This window comes from Hyperolius riggenbachi, chromosome 12 (assembly GCF_040937935.1).
Source record: "Hyperolius riggenbachi isolate aHypRig1 chromosome 12, aHypRig1.pri, whole genome shotgun sequence".
Taxonomy (NCBI): Eukaryota; Metazoa; Chordata; class Amphibia; order Anura; family Hyperoliidae; genus Hyperolius; species Hyperolius riggenbachi.
This window is the reverse complement of record NC_090657.1, coordinates 188,041,009-188,055,818: the sequence shown is the minus strand read 5'-3', so window position 1 is coordinate 188,055,818 and position 14,810 is coordinate 188,041,009. Positions and strand designations below refer to the sequence as shown.

The window sequence follows — 14,810 nt, the reverse complement described above, 5'->3', positions numbered from 1 at the left end:
CCTCTCCAGTTTAAAATATTTTTCTGCACTCTGAAATTGAAAAAGTACCAAAAAGTAGGTGAAAAAGTCATGTCAAAATTACTGACCATTTTTTTTTTGCTTGCTGGTGGCTTAACCTCCCTGGCAGTAATCCCGAGTGTAGCTCGGGCTAGCCGCCAGGAGCTCTATGCAGAGTATAGCGCGCAGCGGGCACTTTTACTCACTGCCCGGGGGATCCAGACGTCAGTAGCCGGTCTCCTTCCTGTCCTCCAAGGCTCTGAATCACCGTCAGTGATCTCACTACAGAGTTACTGCGGCAACCGGAGGACAGAGGGAAAATTGCAGCGCCGGAGCCCAGGGAGGTGAGAGCAGGGGCTGCTGCAGAGACACTGGCGGCATGATTTTTTTTTCTGATTTTAGGGTCTGAACGTTTAAAAAAAAACCTGGAATCCAAAAGTAATTATATCGCCAGGGAGGTTAAAAGGCATTATACTGAGATCATGTAAAAAATATCACCTAGGAGAAAATCCAGGTGTAAGACTTAATTGCATAAGGGCCCAGGTATTTTTTTGCGCTGGCTTCAGGAAATGAGCAAACATCCATCTACAGATCGGCACTAGACATGGCGTGAATAAGAATAGCACCTGATTAAATATAAGGTAGGGGGATGAGAGATCTCCTGATGAAATAAAGGGGGGTGGGGGGAGAGAGCACCTGATGAAATAAGGAGGGGGGAGAGAGCACCTGATGAAATATTAGAGAGGGGGATGAGAGAGCTCCTGATGAAATAAGGAGGGGGGAGAGAGCACCTGATGAAATATTAGAGAGGGGGATGAGAGAGCTCCTGATGAAATAAGGAGGGGGGAGAGAGCACCTGATGAAATATTAAAGAGGGGGATGAGAGAGCTCCTGATGAAATAAGGAGGGGGGAGAGAGCACCTAATGAAATATTAGAGAGGGGGATGAGAGAGTTCCTGATGAAATAAGGAGGGGGGAGAGTGCACCTGATGAAATATTAGAGAGGGGGATGAGAGAGCTCCTGATGAAATAAGGAGGGGGGGGGGGCGACTGCACCTGAAGAAATAAGGAGGGGGAGAGAACACCTGATGAAATAAGGAGGGGGAGAGAGAGCACCTGATGAAATAAGGAGGGGGAGAGAGAGCACCTGATGAAATAAGGAGGGGGAGAGAGAGCACCTGATGAAATAAAGAGGGAGGGAGAGCACCTGATGAAATAAAGAGGGAGAGACAGCACCTGATGAAATAAGGGGGGGGGGGTGAAGTGAGCGGTCACTTCCTGTTCCTGTGGATAAAGTTCTGTATCCAACATGGCTGCCGCCCTGCCCCAGACAGGAGCGCTGTGACTCTTCAGAATGGCATCTATGCAATCGGCTTCTAAGAAACAACGTTCAGCAGATTTTTATTGGAATTGAAGATGATTTAAGATGCATCACATCATGTTACCCCAACTTCTCAGCAAGTTAGAACTGATAAACTTGACATTTTTCTCTCATAAAAGACACCTGGCTGCCATAACGGAGTCATATATCTGTTTTCAGACACTGAAAGACAGGTGGAAGCGGCATGTAATAAAATACAGTATATCAATACATTATTTGTTAAATCTATTCTGGAATAAGGGGGTCTTCCGCCTCAAGGCAATATGCATGTAGATGCAGGTCATAGCTTCAGTAAAAGTTGACCCACGTTATGACATCGGTATGCTTTGTTGATCCTGGCACTGGTGGTAAGTGTGGGCTCTTCTGAAGCATGGAACCAGAAGCTTGAAACACTCCTTCAATTTTGATTGGCCAATCAATTACACTATACTATACTACATGGAGGTGGTAAAATTGCCAAATCATTGGCCATCAAAAGTGAAGGTGTGTACCAGGCTTAAGCGGCTTACAGGTCTTCACTGACCAGACCACAAGGGATGACAGCCCGCCACCCCTAGTTGGGTACAGAATAACAAAACTGGGGGGCACCTGTGTCGGAGGCGCTCACAATCAGACTAGACTACCATAGTCAGGGCCGGTTCTAGCTACAATGGGGCCCCCAGGCAAAAGTAACTTTGGGGCCCTAGCAACACCTCCCTGCAGCCCCGAGCCGGCTCCCAGGACCTATCCCACCACCCTCCCAGCCACACAAAATCATTAGGTGTCCATCATATATCCCCAAAAGCATTGTTGGGTTCTCATTATTCCCCTTCTTCTTTCTTATACAAATTCAGAGTTTACATACAGCTGAGTCTTACATAATCCAGGCAGGACAGGAGCCAGCACTGTGCTCTGAACTTCTCCCCACCAACCCCTCTTTTCCTCGTTCTCTGCAGGCAGGTATAGGATGGGGGGCCCCTACAGGCTCTGGGGCCCTAGGGCAATTGCCCCCTTTGCCTTTATGGTAGCGCCGGCCCTGACCATAGTCCTAGTCTAAAGTCCAAGCATTGCTAAGTTTGTGTACATTTGGCTCCACCCACGACCACACCCACATCCTGGTCCATGGTCATGCCCATTTTTTGGCACGCTGCACGACTTTCCTCCCAAGACAACAGCAATTCTCTGCAGCAAGGAGGGAGTTTAAACAGCCTTGCAGTTACCAGGTTGTGAGTGTCACATGTACTCTGGCATCAGAAAGCAGCTACTACGTGTGTGCGGCCAGGTCAATCTGCCATATTTGTTACTGGCAGACTCTGCATGCACGCCCTACTTGAAAAGGCATAAAGGAGCCTCCAGAATGCTCAAGAGTGAGGCCTGAACCAGGCAAAATTGATCACCATAATTGGCGCCTCCTAAATGGTTAAAAATTTAATCTGACAGCGGGTAAAAGCCAGAACGTCTCTTCCTACTTTCCTTATCCCACCTCCCTGGAAGCCGCTCTGTCATGCATTGCGTCATTCTTTCTCCTCTCTCCATACAACTTGTGTGTCACGAGTCTCAAGGCTAGTGCGTCTGTACAGCACTCAGCCTCTAACTATCATCCAAGGGTCAAGTCACGATCCCTGCAGGGTGACAGTAATGGTAAGCATGTATGAGATGTGATCGCTCCTTTATATTTATCATTTGGACTGCTCAGCCTACTTTAATGTTGCCATCAAACACCAGAATGGGGAGAAAAAATGTTATCTCAATATTTTCCACGTAGCCTAATAGCTGGTGTTAGACAGTCAGGTATAGGAGTATAAAAAAAATTAAAAAATCCTCTAGCAAGAGGCAGTACTGCAGACCTCAACACCTTGCCGATGAGAGAGGTCCAGAGAATGGCCAGATAAAGCTTCAGCTGACAGAAAGGCAACAGTTACTCGGAAAAATACATTTTAAAATTGTAAATAGCGGACATGCATCTCAGAATGCACAACATGAACCATGTTGGGTTCTACTCCTCTTAGCCAAGAACAGAAAGCTGCCGCTTTAGTGAGCATGGAATCTTCAACACTGATGACTGGATTCCTACTGAGAACACAGATGATAAGGTTCAAATTTGGTGACAACGGCATGTAATAGCATGAATGTGACTAGACGGAGGCGCCCAATAAAACATAAAATACTTTATAAGGAGAGGTGGTTGGCTTACCTCACCCAATGAAAAAGTCAATCGCGTTTTGCAGGTGCTTTCCTGCTTCCTCAGGTGAATAAAACTTGTGCCTTGTTCATAATAGATTTTATTTTTTGTCACAAGTTAGCGGAAAATGACACTTTGTGAAAAAACACAATTAAAATCAATTTCCGCTAACTTGTGACAAAAAAAAATTCTTCTATGAACTCACCATACTCCTAACGGAATACCTTGGGGTGTCTTCTTTCTAAAATGGGGTCATTTGTGGGGTTCCTATACTGCCCTGGCATTTTAGGGGCCCTAAACCGTGAGGAGTAGTTTTGAAACCGAATGTCGCAAAATTACCTGTGAAATCCTTAAGGTACTCATTGGACTTTGGGCCCCTTAGCGCAGTTAGGGTGCAAAAAAGTGCCACACATGTGGTATCGCCGTACTCAGGAGAAGTAGTATAATGTGTTTTGGGGTGTATTTTTACACATACCCATGCTGAGTGGGAAAAATATCTCTGTGAATAGACAATTGTGTGTAAAAAAAATAAAAAATTGTCATTTACGGAGATATTTCTCCCACCCAGCATGGGTATGTGTAAAAATACACCCCAAAACACATTATACTACATCTCCTGAGTACGGCAATACCACGTGTGGCACTTTTTTGCAGCCTAACTGCGCTAAGGGGCCCAAAGTCCAATAAGCATCTTTAGGCTTTACAGGGGTGCTTACAATTAGGCCCCCCAAAATGCCAGGACAGTGAACACACCCCACAAATGACCCCATCTTGGAAAGTAGACACTTCAAGGTATTCAGAGAGGAGCATAGTGAGTCCGTGGCAGATTTAATTTTTTTTTGTCGCAAGTTAGAAGAAATGGAAACTTTTTTTTTTTTTGTCACAAAGTGTCATTTTCCGCTAACTTGTGACAAAAAATAAAATGTTCTATGAACTCACCATGCCTCTCACTGAATACTTTGGGATGTCTTCTTTCCAAAATGGGGTCATTTGGGAGGTATTTATACTATCCTGGAATTTTAGCACCTCATGACAGGTGGTTAGAAAAGGCAGAGATGCTTCAAAATGGGAAAATTCACTTTTGGCACCATAGTTTGTAAACACTATAACTTTTACCCAATCCAATAAATATACACTGAATGTTTTTTTTTTTTTATCAAAGACATGTAGCAGAATAACTTTTGCGCTCAAATGTATAGGAAATTTAACTTTATTTGAAAAATGTCAGCACAGAAAGTTAAAAGAGTCATTTTTTTGACAAAATTCATGTCTTTTTTGATGAATATAATAAAAAGTAAAACTCGCAGCAGCAATCAAATAGCACCAAAAGAAAGCTGTATTAGTGACAAGAAAAGGAGGTAAAATTCATTTAGGTGGTAGGTTGAATGACCGAGCAATAAACCGTGAAAGCTGCAGTGGTCTGAATGGAAAAAAAGGCTCTGGTCCTTAAAGAGAACCTGTACTGAGTAAAAATATTTAAAATAAACACATGAGATAACTTCAAATGAACATTGCATAGTTACCTTGCCATCAGTTCCTCTCAGAAGCTCACTATTTTCTTCTGACAATAATCCCTTCCAATTCTGACAATATTTTGTCAGATAAGAAATATATCAGTTGCTGTCAGTAAAATATCAGTTGCTGTCAGTTATAGCTGAGAGGAAAACGGATGTACCAGGTAATGTCCATGTTTCCCTATGGCTCAAGTGGGCGATGTTACAGTTTAACAGTGTGCTGACCAGAAAGCTGTTATGGGTAATGGCCATTTTCAAAATGGAGGATGGAAAATTCCCTTGATCACAGTGAACAAACAGGACGCGGGACAGGAGAAAGACACTGAGGAGTAGACTACATGGAAGGTAAGTATGACTTGTGTATGCTTATTTTGACTTAATTTTCAGTTCAGGTTTTCTTTAAGGGGCGAAAAGACTGTGGTCCTCAAGTGGTTAACAGTTTGCACTATTGGCTCCTGGTATTTTTTGGGTTTCCTGGTTTACCCATCATGCTGATTGCATGAATGTGTTGCTGGCATACATGAACAGTTTTGAGGCAAGACCACAAAGGCCATGGCCTACCGCATCAGGAAGCAAGGGGGCGGGCAGCGGGCTGGCACACTAAGGCAGTTTGCTGCGGTTTACGTTTCCCAGCTTGTCACAAACCCAGTTCGTAGATGACTTGCTTCCACAGTGATAAACAGTGGAGCACTGGTCCTGTGCTCACCTCCAAGGGTGGGGTTGGGGACAATGGGCCTTGGGCAGTAAAATGTCCAAATCGGGCCCTGCTGATATACAGTATCTGTGGACATTGTGCAATGTCATCATGTCAATATGGGACAGAAACTCGAAGGAGAGGTTTCCAGCATCTCATGAAAGGTACGTCATGACAAGTAATGGAGGTTGTGTGAACGACAAACAGCGAGGCCCTACCCAGTATTACTATAGTGGTCAACAATTGAATTTTGTTTTTGAGAATTAAGTGGAAAATCATCATTCTACAAGAGTTGCCATGTTCCTTGAATATTACAGGCAGTTCCTGGCGTTTGTCTGGTAGTAGTCCGTAAATAAAGTTATTAATGTTGACATCGGAGTAATTGGTGCCTGCCGTTCATCTTCCAGACCCTGTGCATGAGGCGTTGTGTGATTTTTCCATTGTGATCTAGTGCAGTCCAGCGATATTTATAGTGACGCCGCACATTGGCCAAAGATGTCTCTACCCCTTTGTAGTTAGAGTGGGCCGGTTCGGGACGCAGTGTACCCCTCCATGCCAGGAAACCCATGTACCGCTTTGTAATTAAGCTTGTGGTAATAATGGAGAAGCCTAAAGCAATCGCTCTACGTTTTAAGGCTCATTTTTTTGTGAGGAATGCATTATATCTGAAAATGTGACAGAAAACCAGTATGGTGGCCATATGTGATTAAAGTGAGGGGACAGATGAGCAGGAAATACTGCTTGCTTGTTTTGTTTGCTACAGTCAGGGGCGTAGCAATAGGGGGTGCAGAGGTAGCGACCACATCGGGGGCCCTTGGGCCAGAGGGGCCCCGAAGGGCTCTCCCTCATCTACATTATTACCTCTCTATTGGTCCTGTGCTCATAATAATCATTTCTATAGATGCTGTGAATAGTAGTAATCACTAACAAACTGTTTCCCAGCCTCTTCTTGCACCTCTGACACTGTAGTTGCCATTGGCAGGTTTTGGCATGCCGTATCAATTGTTATGTATAAAGTGCTTGGGGGGTCCCATGTAAAACTTGCATCGGGGCCCACAGCTTCTTAGCTACGCCACTGGCTACAGTGCAGTGTTTATGGGCTCCTGCAGCAGTGATCCACGAGCATTGCGCTTCACTTAATGGATGTGCTGCATTATTAGTGATGTCACCGGACTCTAGTGAATGCATGGGCTGCATTATTTGTTATGTCACCGGTCTCTAGTGAATGGCTAGGCTGCATTCTCAGTAATGTCACTGGTCTCTAGTGAATGGATAGGCTGCATTCTCAATGATGTCACTGGTCTCTAGTGAATGGATAGGCTGCATTCTCAATGATGTCACTGGTCTCTAGTGAATGGATAGGCTGCATTCTCAATGATGTCACTGGTCTCTAGTGAATGGATAGGCTGCATTCTCAGTGATGTCACTGGTCTCTAGTGAGATAGTGGTGGCCTCCAAGATATAGACTATTGGTCTATATCATTTTTTTATGGATGGGGGAAGCCATGGTGGCCAGGGACGGATCTAGACCAAGTTGCCCCAAGTTGCGCCTGGGGCAAGGTCAGGTTTTGGCGCCTAAACTGCCATTCCCCATCCAAATTTTTCCGCCTTTTTAAGAATTCAACAAACTGCGCCTGTGGCAAGAGACCTGCTTGCCCCCCCCTAGATCCGTTCCTGATGGTGGCCACATCAGTTGTTTGATTTGTGGTAGATGGTCATGAGACAGAAAGTAAGGAGTGTGAGCTGGGGGGGGGGGGGAGGAATAGGTCCACTTGATTTGTAGCTCTGCCTGATTGCAGGATAAATCAATGATGTGCAATAATTGTATGACCGTGCTGAAATCCAGTTGTCTGAAGGCTCCCATACACCTCTCAATCTGCCACCAAATTGACCATCAGATCCCTCCTTCATCGAATCTTATCAGAAAGGGATCTATTGCCCGCCCACACACTGCAGGCCATTTGTTAATCACCTGCAGCTTTTTTTTTTTTGCATTATAGGGCTTAAAGAGAATCTGAAGCGAGTATAAAACTTGCTTTTTCTCTTATATTCAGCAGGGGCATGTGTGCCCCTGCTAAACTGGCGCTATCGCGCCGCACAGCGGGGGTCCCTTACCCCCCAAATCCCCTCTGTCCTCGCCGGGGATCTCTTCCGCATTGAGGCAGGGCTAACGGCTGCAGCCCTGCCTCACGCGCGTCTGTCAGCGCGTATCTCCGCCTCTCCCCGCCCCTCTCAGTCTACCTTCACTGAGAGGGGCGGGGGAGAGGCGGCGATGCGCCGCTGATAGACGTGCTGTGAGGCAGGGCTGCAGCCGTTAGCCCTGCCTCTAGGAGCAGCAAAATCTACGACAAAGTTGGTCGTAGATTTTGCAGGGGGGGAATTGGGGGGTAAGGGACCCCCGTTGTGCGGCGGGATAGCGGCGGTTTAGCAGGGGCACACATGCCCCTGCTGAATATAAGAAGAAGGGAGTTTTTTACTCGCTTCAGTGTCTCTTTAAGTGTACCCGAGGCAGCTTGAATGTAAAAAAAGGGACACAGAGGAATGTTCCCATCTGCAGGACATCCCTCTGCGTGCCCTCCACTCTGCTGTCAACCTCCCCCCTCGTGACGTGCACTGGGGAAGAGGCTACTTTGCAGGAGAGGAACGCCTGCATAACACCTCTTCCTTGCCTATCAGAGCATTTTCATTGGCTCACACTGCCTGGTCCCTGCCCCCTCCATGCCAATTAGCGCTCTGTGCTCTACCTGAACACTATCTGATCCAGCTACTCCCCTTGAATCAGGTACCATGCATGTTTTACATTTTTTTTTTTACTTTTCAGACCGGCTCGGGTTCTCTTCAATAAATTTGTGCTGTTATTTATGCAAATTATGTTATGCTGTCAAACAAATCAAATGCAACCAGGACTCTCCTGAAAAAAAAAAAAAAAAAAAACTTTTATGGGGCTACAAAAACAATGCTGACAGCAAGAGGGTTCTTTAAGGCTGCAAAGCAAATCTTTACTTTTTTTCTTGGGAGCTGAATGAAGCAAGTTTTCCAACACACTGATATGGCTGCTGGGGAAACTTCCATCAAAGTTTAACCCCATTGCGATGAAATGAGAAGACAGCAGTCCTACATAACTACACAGTACATAAAATTAATGTTAGCTTTTATTTTTTGTTCTGGTTTGCTTTACACACTTTGACTTTGTGTGAACAGTTTACTCCCTGTAAACCATTTTATTCTATAAACCTCATCTAATAACACTTAATTACCAGTAAAATTATTGAGTGCCTGTTTCCACTGAAATTAATCAGGGCTTGGCCACAGTGGCACAGTAGTGCGTGATCACTGCCAGCGCACAGCTGCCAACATGAGCTGGTCTGGTGGTTACTCAATGCATTTCTGCACCAGCCCCACCCTTCCTGACAGCAATCACCTTGGCACGCTCCATCTTCCGCCAAGGGGGGGGGGGGTGATTCTAATTCAGAAGAGTGCGGAACGTTCAGAGCGAGAGGTGATCAGCAAGGTTATGGTATTCCCCACTTGCCTGCAAACTCTATGCAGCTTGGCATTGGGCCAAACCAACAATCATAAGTATTGCTTTTTATTGCCCAATTCTAAATTTGCACGCAAGTCAGAAAAATTAGCATGGCTTCCAGGGCTGGTCCTAGGTGAAATGGGGCCCTGGGGCAAAAAAAATAATATAAAAAATTAAAAAGTGAAGGGCCCCTAGTTGATAAAAGTGAGAGTGGGGGGGGGGGGAAGGGCGGACTTGAAACCTGCCATATAAACCCTAAAAGTGACTCTGTGGAGGGGAAAGGGGGGAGCTATGCATGCAAGAACTTGCAGCCTGCTTTCTAAATCCTGTGATGCTGTAGTGCCCCCTTTGCCTTACTTGTAGCACCGGCCCCGATTTCATCATCTCTGCTCAGAGTATTATTTATCTAGTGGTATGGGTCATTTTTACTTAACAGGCAAGGCGGGGCGCTTCCTGATTGGTGGAGGTGGTAAAGTGGGCCCATGCAGAGCAGCGACGTTACTCTCTCTAAACTCCAGCGACGCATATGATTCATCGTCCTCCTAGATGCCCTGGTCACCATGGCTGCAGCAGAGTATCATCAGGAGACCCTCTGGCGAGCAATAGTGGGTTACATGATGACTGACACCGCTGGAACCACAGAGACAGAAAGCCTAGGAGCAAGATGGAGAGAGGATGAAGACTAGAGGGGGAATTTTACGTCGATTTGGGTTAATTTCATCAGCTCAGAATTTTCAGAATCTTATCGACCACGAGGTGAGCCAGTGAAAAAGTCTTTAGGGAAATTCAGCTCATGCCATTGGGTGGACAGCAACTTCTGGAACTGCCAGTTTTCAGATAGGTTGTAGTAATAATACGCCCACACTATTCATCCAATCACAATGCTTCATGTGGTAGACGTTGCTGTGATCGGTGAACAGTTCCTAATGGACTTCCTTGCTTGCTCACCTCAACCATACTAGCTGCGGGAGTGCACTAATTTGAATTGTGTGTGTGTGTTTTGCCGTTCACAGCAAAACATGCTTTTCTCCACTGACTATTGAAGTCAACGGCTAGCTTGGGAATTGTGCATCATTCGCGTTACGTATTTGTATTTCTTCCATGACTTTTAATTGTACAGCCTTCGGAGCTGGTCTAGTTTAGGGGACGCAGCAGGAAACCTTAGATGGAACAATTCTCCAATCACAGCACCCTCTACAGCACAAAGCGTTTTGATTGGCCAAATATTGTGAGTGTAGTTTACTACAACCTATCTGAAACATAGCAGTTTGAGAGGGTGTGGTCCCCTAAATCCCAGATTTTCCTTTTTGCACCTATAATGTACACATTCTTAATTGCAATGTATTTCACTGCATCTGAAAAAACAAAACAAAAACAAAACAAAAAAACAGACAAACACAGAAAATCACAAGCAACAAACGCAGTGGGCCGCAAACTCCACAACCGCCCTCCTCCCCCTCAAATGCATCAACAACAGTGCTCCCTGCTTTAGTAAATCAGGTGCAATGTATGTGAATGTCTGTGCGCTGAACACCCAATATGAATGCTTTGTGCACATTAACCACTTAGCCCACAATGGACGTATACTGTATATACGTACAGTGTAGCTGTGGTGGATGAATCACCAGTTCGTTACTAAACGAGGCACACGTGGTATCATTTTACCCGTGACAAATTGAAAAATACATTTTGGTGCGCTTTAAAGCTTGGACCCAGGTCGCATAAAAAATAAATAGGGACCAACTCTAGTCAACATAAAAAGTCATTTTCAAACTTGGGAAAGTTTTAGCAAAACTACACGAGACATATGTGGTAACATTTTAACTGTGATAAATAGAATTGTTTTTAGACTGTTTTAGGGTTGAGGCATAAGTCTTGTGTAGTCTTTTTAGTGACAAACAAAAGCAATCACATTTTCTTATATACTGCACCTCTTTTGCACATGGAGATATTAGAATCACTGGCATGCGATAACAGGGCCTCTTAATTACGGCATTGTTTTACAAAACGAGAACCTCACGCTCGAGACCTGCTAAGCACTTATAAGAGAGGGCTGTATAATCCTTTAAGGAATTCTCTTTTCTGCTGCCCTGTCACTCAATCACACAAACTAACAGCATTAATAAAGAAAATAAAAAAAAAAGCTTTTATTGAGTTTATAGAGTAAAGTGTGTGATCTTGTGCTTCCCTCTCTCTGCTCTCTGACTCCCCTTACCTTGCCAAGATTAGAAGCCGGGGTGAAGTCATTGGGAGCTGCATTTATATAGGTGGAATTGCACAAGCCCTTGGAGCTGACAGGTCCTGAGCGCTGCCTGTACAGACTCTGTGGCGGGTGCCCGCAGGGGGGAATGGGTGAGGTTCGTTTAGATTTAAGCCAAAATCTTCTGCTACCAGTCACAGCTGTCAATTGTATCTTAATCATTTAGCAGATTTAAATATCTCATTAAGGGCCCAGCCCATTTAACGAGCAAGGTGGGAGGGGGGAAATGGGGGGAGAGAATGAAAACAAAACTCAAGTCTTAAAGGGAAATTCTTCTTATGAAGCAGGGACCGAGCCGGTTTAATCCACAGGGCAATTCTAGGCAGTTTCCTAGGGCCTGGAGAGAGTCTAGGGGCCTAAAGGACATTATCCCCGCACTTTGGCCCAATAGACTGCCTGTCACTTGGCAGGCAGCCTATTGAGCCAATCAAAGTGCGGAGATAATGTCCTTTAACCTCCCTGGCGGTAAGTCCGACCTACGCTCGGGCTCGCCACCAGAGAGGATCACATGGCCCCCGGAGGATTTTTTAAAATAAAATTTGATTTATATGCTTAAGCTAGCACTTGGCTAGCTAACCATGCCCCCCAAGTCCCTCTGCTCTCCCCCAATCGCCGCTGTTATACGTACCCCCCAGGGATCCCGCGATGGCGCAGCCTCCCAATCAGGGCCGGCATTAGGTTTCACAGCGCCTTGAGTGAAAGCTGTTTTTTGTGCCCCCCCCCCCTTCATCCACATACACACACACACACACACACACACACACACACACACAATTCACCTTTTCTCCTGAGATATCTCCTAGGACAGTGGTTCCCAACCTTTTTGATGTCGTAACACATCACGCCAAATGCTCAGATCTCCATGACACATCACATATGAATAATAGAAAAATAGTATTAATAACCACAAATGGATGGAAAGAGTGCATTATCCTGAATATACTTAAAAATGAAGGCTAGAACCTTTCTGGAATATTAAATAAAAACAAATCAGTGGGACAGTTAACCGCCCCCCGCCCCTCCCATTCAGAATGATAGCACAGCACCGCCAACTTGCACCACGCGTTATAGTCACAGTGCGCCCCCCCCAAAAAAAAGCCCTCAGACTCAGTATAGATAGGTAGCCAGGTATAGGTGCCCCAGTATAGGGTCTCATGTGTAGGTGCCCTCAATATAGGTTGCCAAGCATAGGTGCCCCTAGTATAGGAAGTCAGTTGAAGATCTCCATCGGCCCCATAGGTAGCCAGACGTAGGTGCCTCCAGTATAGGTAATCAGGTGTCGGTGCCCTCAGTATAGGTAGCCAGCTATAGGTGCCCCCAGTATAGGAAATCAGGTGTAGGTGCCCTCAGTATAGGTAACCAGCTATAGGCGCCCCCTTGGAAGCCAGCGCCTTGAGCGACCTCTCCGGTCGGTCAGGTCAAAGGCCGGCTATGCTCCCAATCAGCTCCAGGCTTCGCTATGGGGAGGATCAGGACTGTGCATGACGTCATGTCCGATCATCGCTATAGCGACGACTGAAGCTAAATGGTGACGCTGCGGCTCTCGCGGGATCCCGGACGGGTAAATATTGCCGGCGGCATTCGGGGGGATCAGAGCGGGGCCGGGGGACTTGGGGGCCATAGTTAGCTAGCAAAGTGCTAGTTTAAGCATTTAAAGCTAATTTTATTTTTTTAAAAAGCCTCCCACGGACGCAGCTTCTGAAACTGAGTTCCATCAGGGAGGTTAAAGTGATTGGACTTGTAGTGACTCGGACGAGTGGAGTTCTCGTCATTGCCAATTAGCAGGCATAAGTTCGTAGCGCTCGCTATGCTACTCTGATAAGGCACACACACATTCTGATAAGGTATGTCACCTCTGATAAGGCACGCTATTTGTTATAGTGAATCAACCCCAGTGGGTGATGCAGGAATTTCAGCAATGGGAGTGCAATGCTTCCCGGCACACATGCGCGGACCGACTAGAATCCCAGCGATGTACTTCCTGCCCAGACCCTGAACAAGCTTGCAAATCAGAGGTTTCTGACTGAAGTCTGACTAGATTTGCTGCATGCTTGTTTCAGGTGTGTGATTCAGCCAATATTGATGCTATTGGTTGAAAGATCAGCAGGGCAACCAGGCAATATGAATTGTATCAGAGGTCCTTTAAAACCAGCTTTATTATTGGAACATGTTAAAAAGCACGGCTGTATCCAGCTAATTATTTTAATTATGCTTGGTGGTGCCAACCTCTGCTGCCTTCTGGATTTGTGTGTCCACCTCGGTACCTGAGGACACTGGTCTTGGCAAACTGTAATCACTGGTCCCCTTTATATGGGTGCTTGCTCCATCCACATTTTTGCCATGGTGACATGACGACACCACAATGACATCACACAATTTATGCAGATCTATCAGCTGCACATTCATGCTACAGATCTCCCCTTCTACCACATCCCAAAACCACCTCTCATCACATGTATAAAGAGTGGCTATCTCAGGCCACGTTCACATTATAAATTCCCAGCGCTTTCGGAGCAATTAGGGATTTTTAGAAGCGCTCTTCTAAGCACTTTTGTAGTGCAATTTGAGCTTTGCAAACAGGAAGTTCATTCTTTGACCTGGAACTAAATAGCTGTAATTAACTTTCTGAAGAAAAGCGCTCAGAAAATCACTTTTCAAAGTGCTTTTTCCTTTTCAATACCTTGTATTGAAGCGCAAACGCTCAGGAAATGGCGCAGGACCTGCATTTGCATAAAACATCTCATCGCTCATGTGAGAATACTCCCATAGGAAAACATTGCATATATGCTTTTAAAGCGCTTTTAAAAATCGCTATCGCTTAAAATAATCAAAAAGCGCACATAGCGTGAACAAGCCCTCAGTGTCCGTAGACTTTCTGTCAGCTTGAACCTGTCTGTCCTCTCTCTTCATTAGTGAGGCATTTCTGTGCTACTCAGCAGTGCTGCTCGGATACCACTTTTCACTATCTAGATCTAATTCGGATCCGGATACCCAGATATCCGATCCGGGCCGGATATCCGAGTTTAAAATTTTCCTATCCGGATCCGAATCGGATATCCAACCTCAGTATCCGGCCGGATTCGGATATCCGGATAGAAAACCGGAAGTGACCTGAAAACGGCTTAAAATGCTTCCAAAAGTCTCTTCAAATGGCCAAAAAAAATCTCTCTCCCTCTCGGATTTTTGCCTATTGAAGGTGATTTTGGCTTCTGCTCGGATATCTGAACTAACTATCCGCCCGGATTTCGGATTTCAGATGGGAAATGTGAGTTTGCTCGGA

The 14,810-nt window shown here is 45.5% G+C and overlaps 1 protein-coding gene across 8 annotated transcripts in view; it reads right to left on the bottom strand.

The window, feature by feature from the left end:
• SPO11 (SPO11 initiator of meiotic double strand breaks) overlaps positions 1-14,810 on the bottom strand; it is a 693,959-nt gene that overhangs the window by 408,926 nt on the left and 270,223 nt on the right. The window contains exon 1 of one of the 8 annotated variants that reach the window (XM_068263151.1): positions 12,310-12,398. The exons of the other annotated variants lie outside the window; for them this stretch is intronic. The gene's annotated coding sequence lies outside the window, so the exon portion shown is untranslated. Of the gene's footprint in view, positions 1-12,309; positions 12,399-14,810 lie in introns of those variants that run through there. 8 annotated transcript variants of the gene reach the window in all.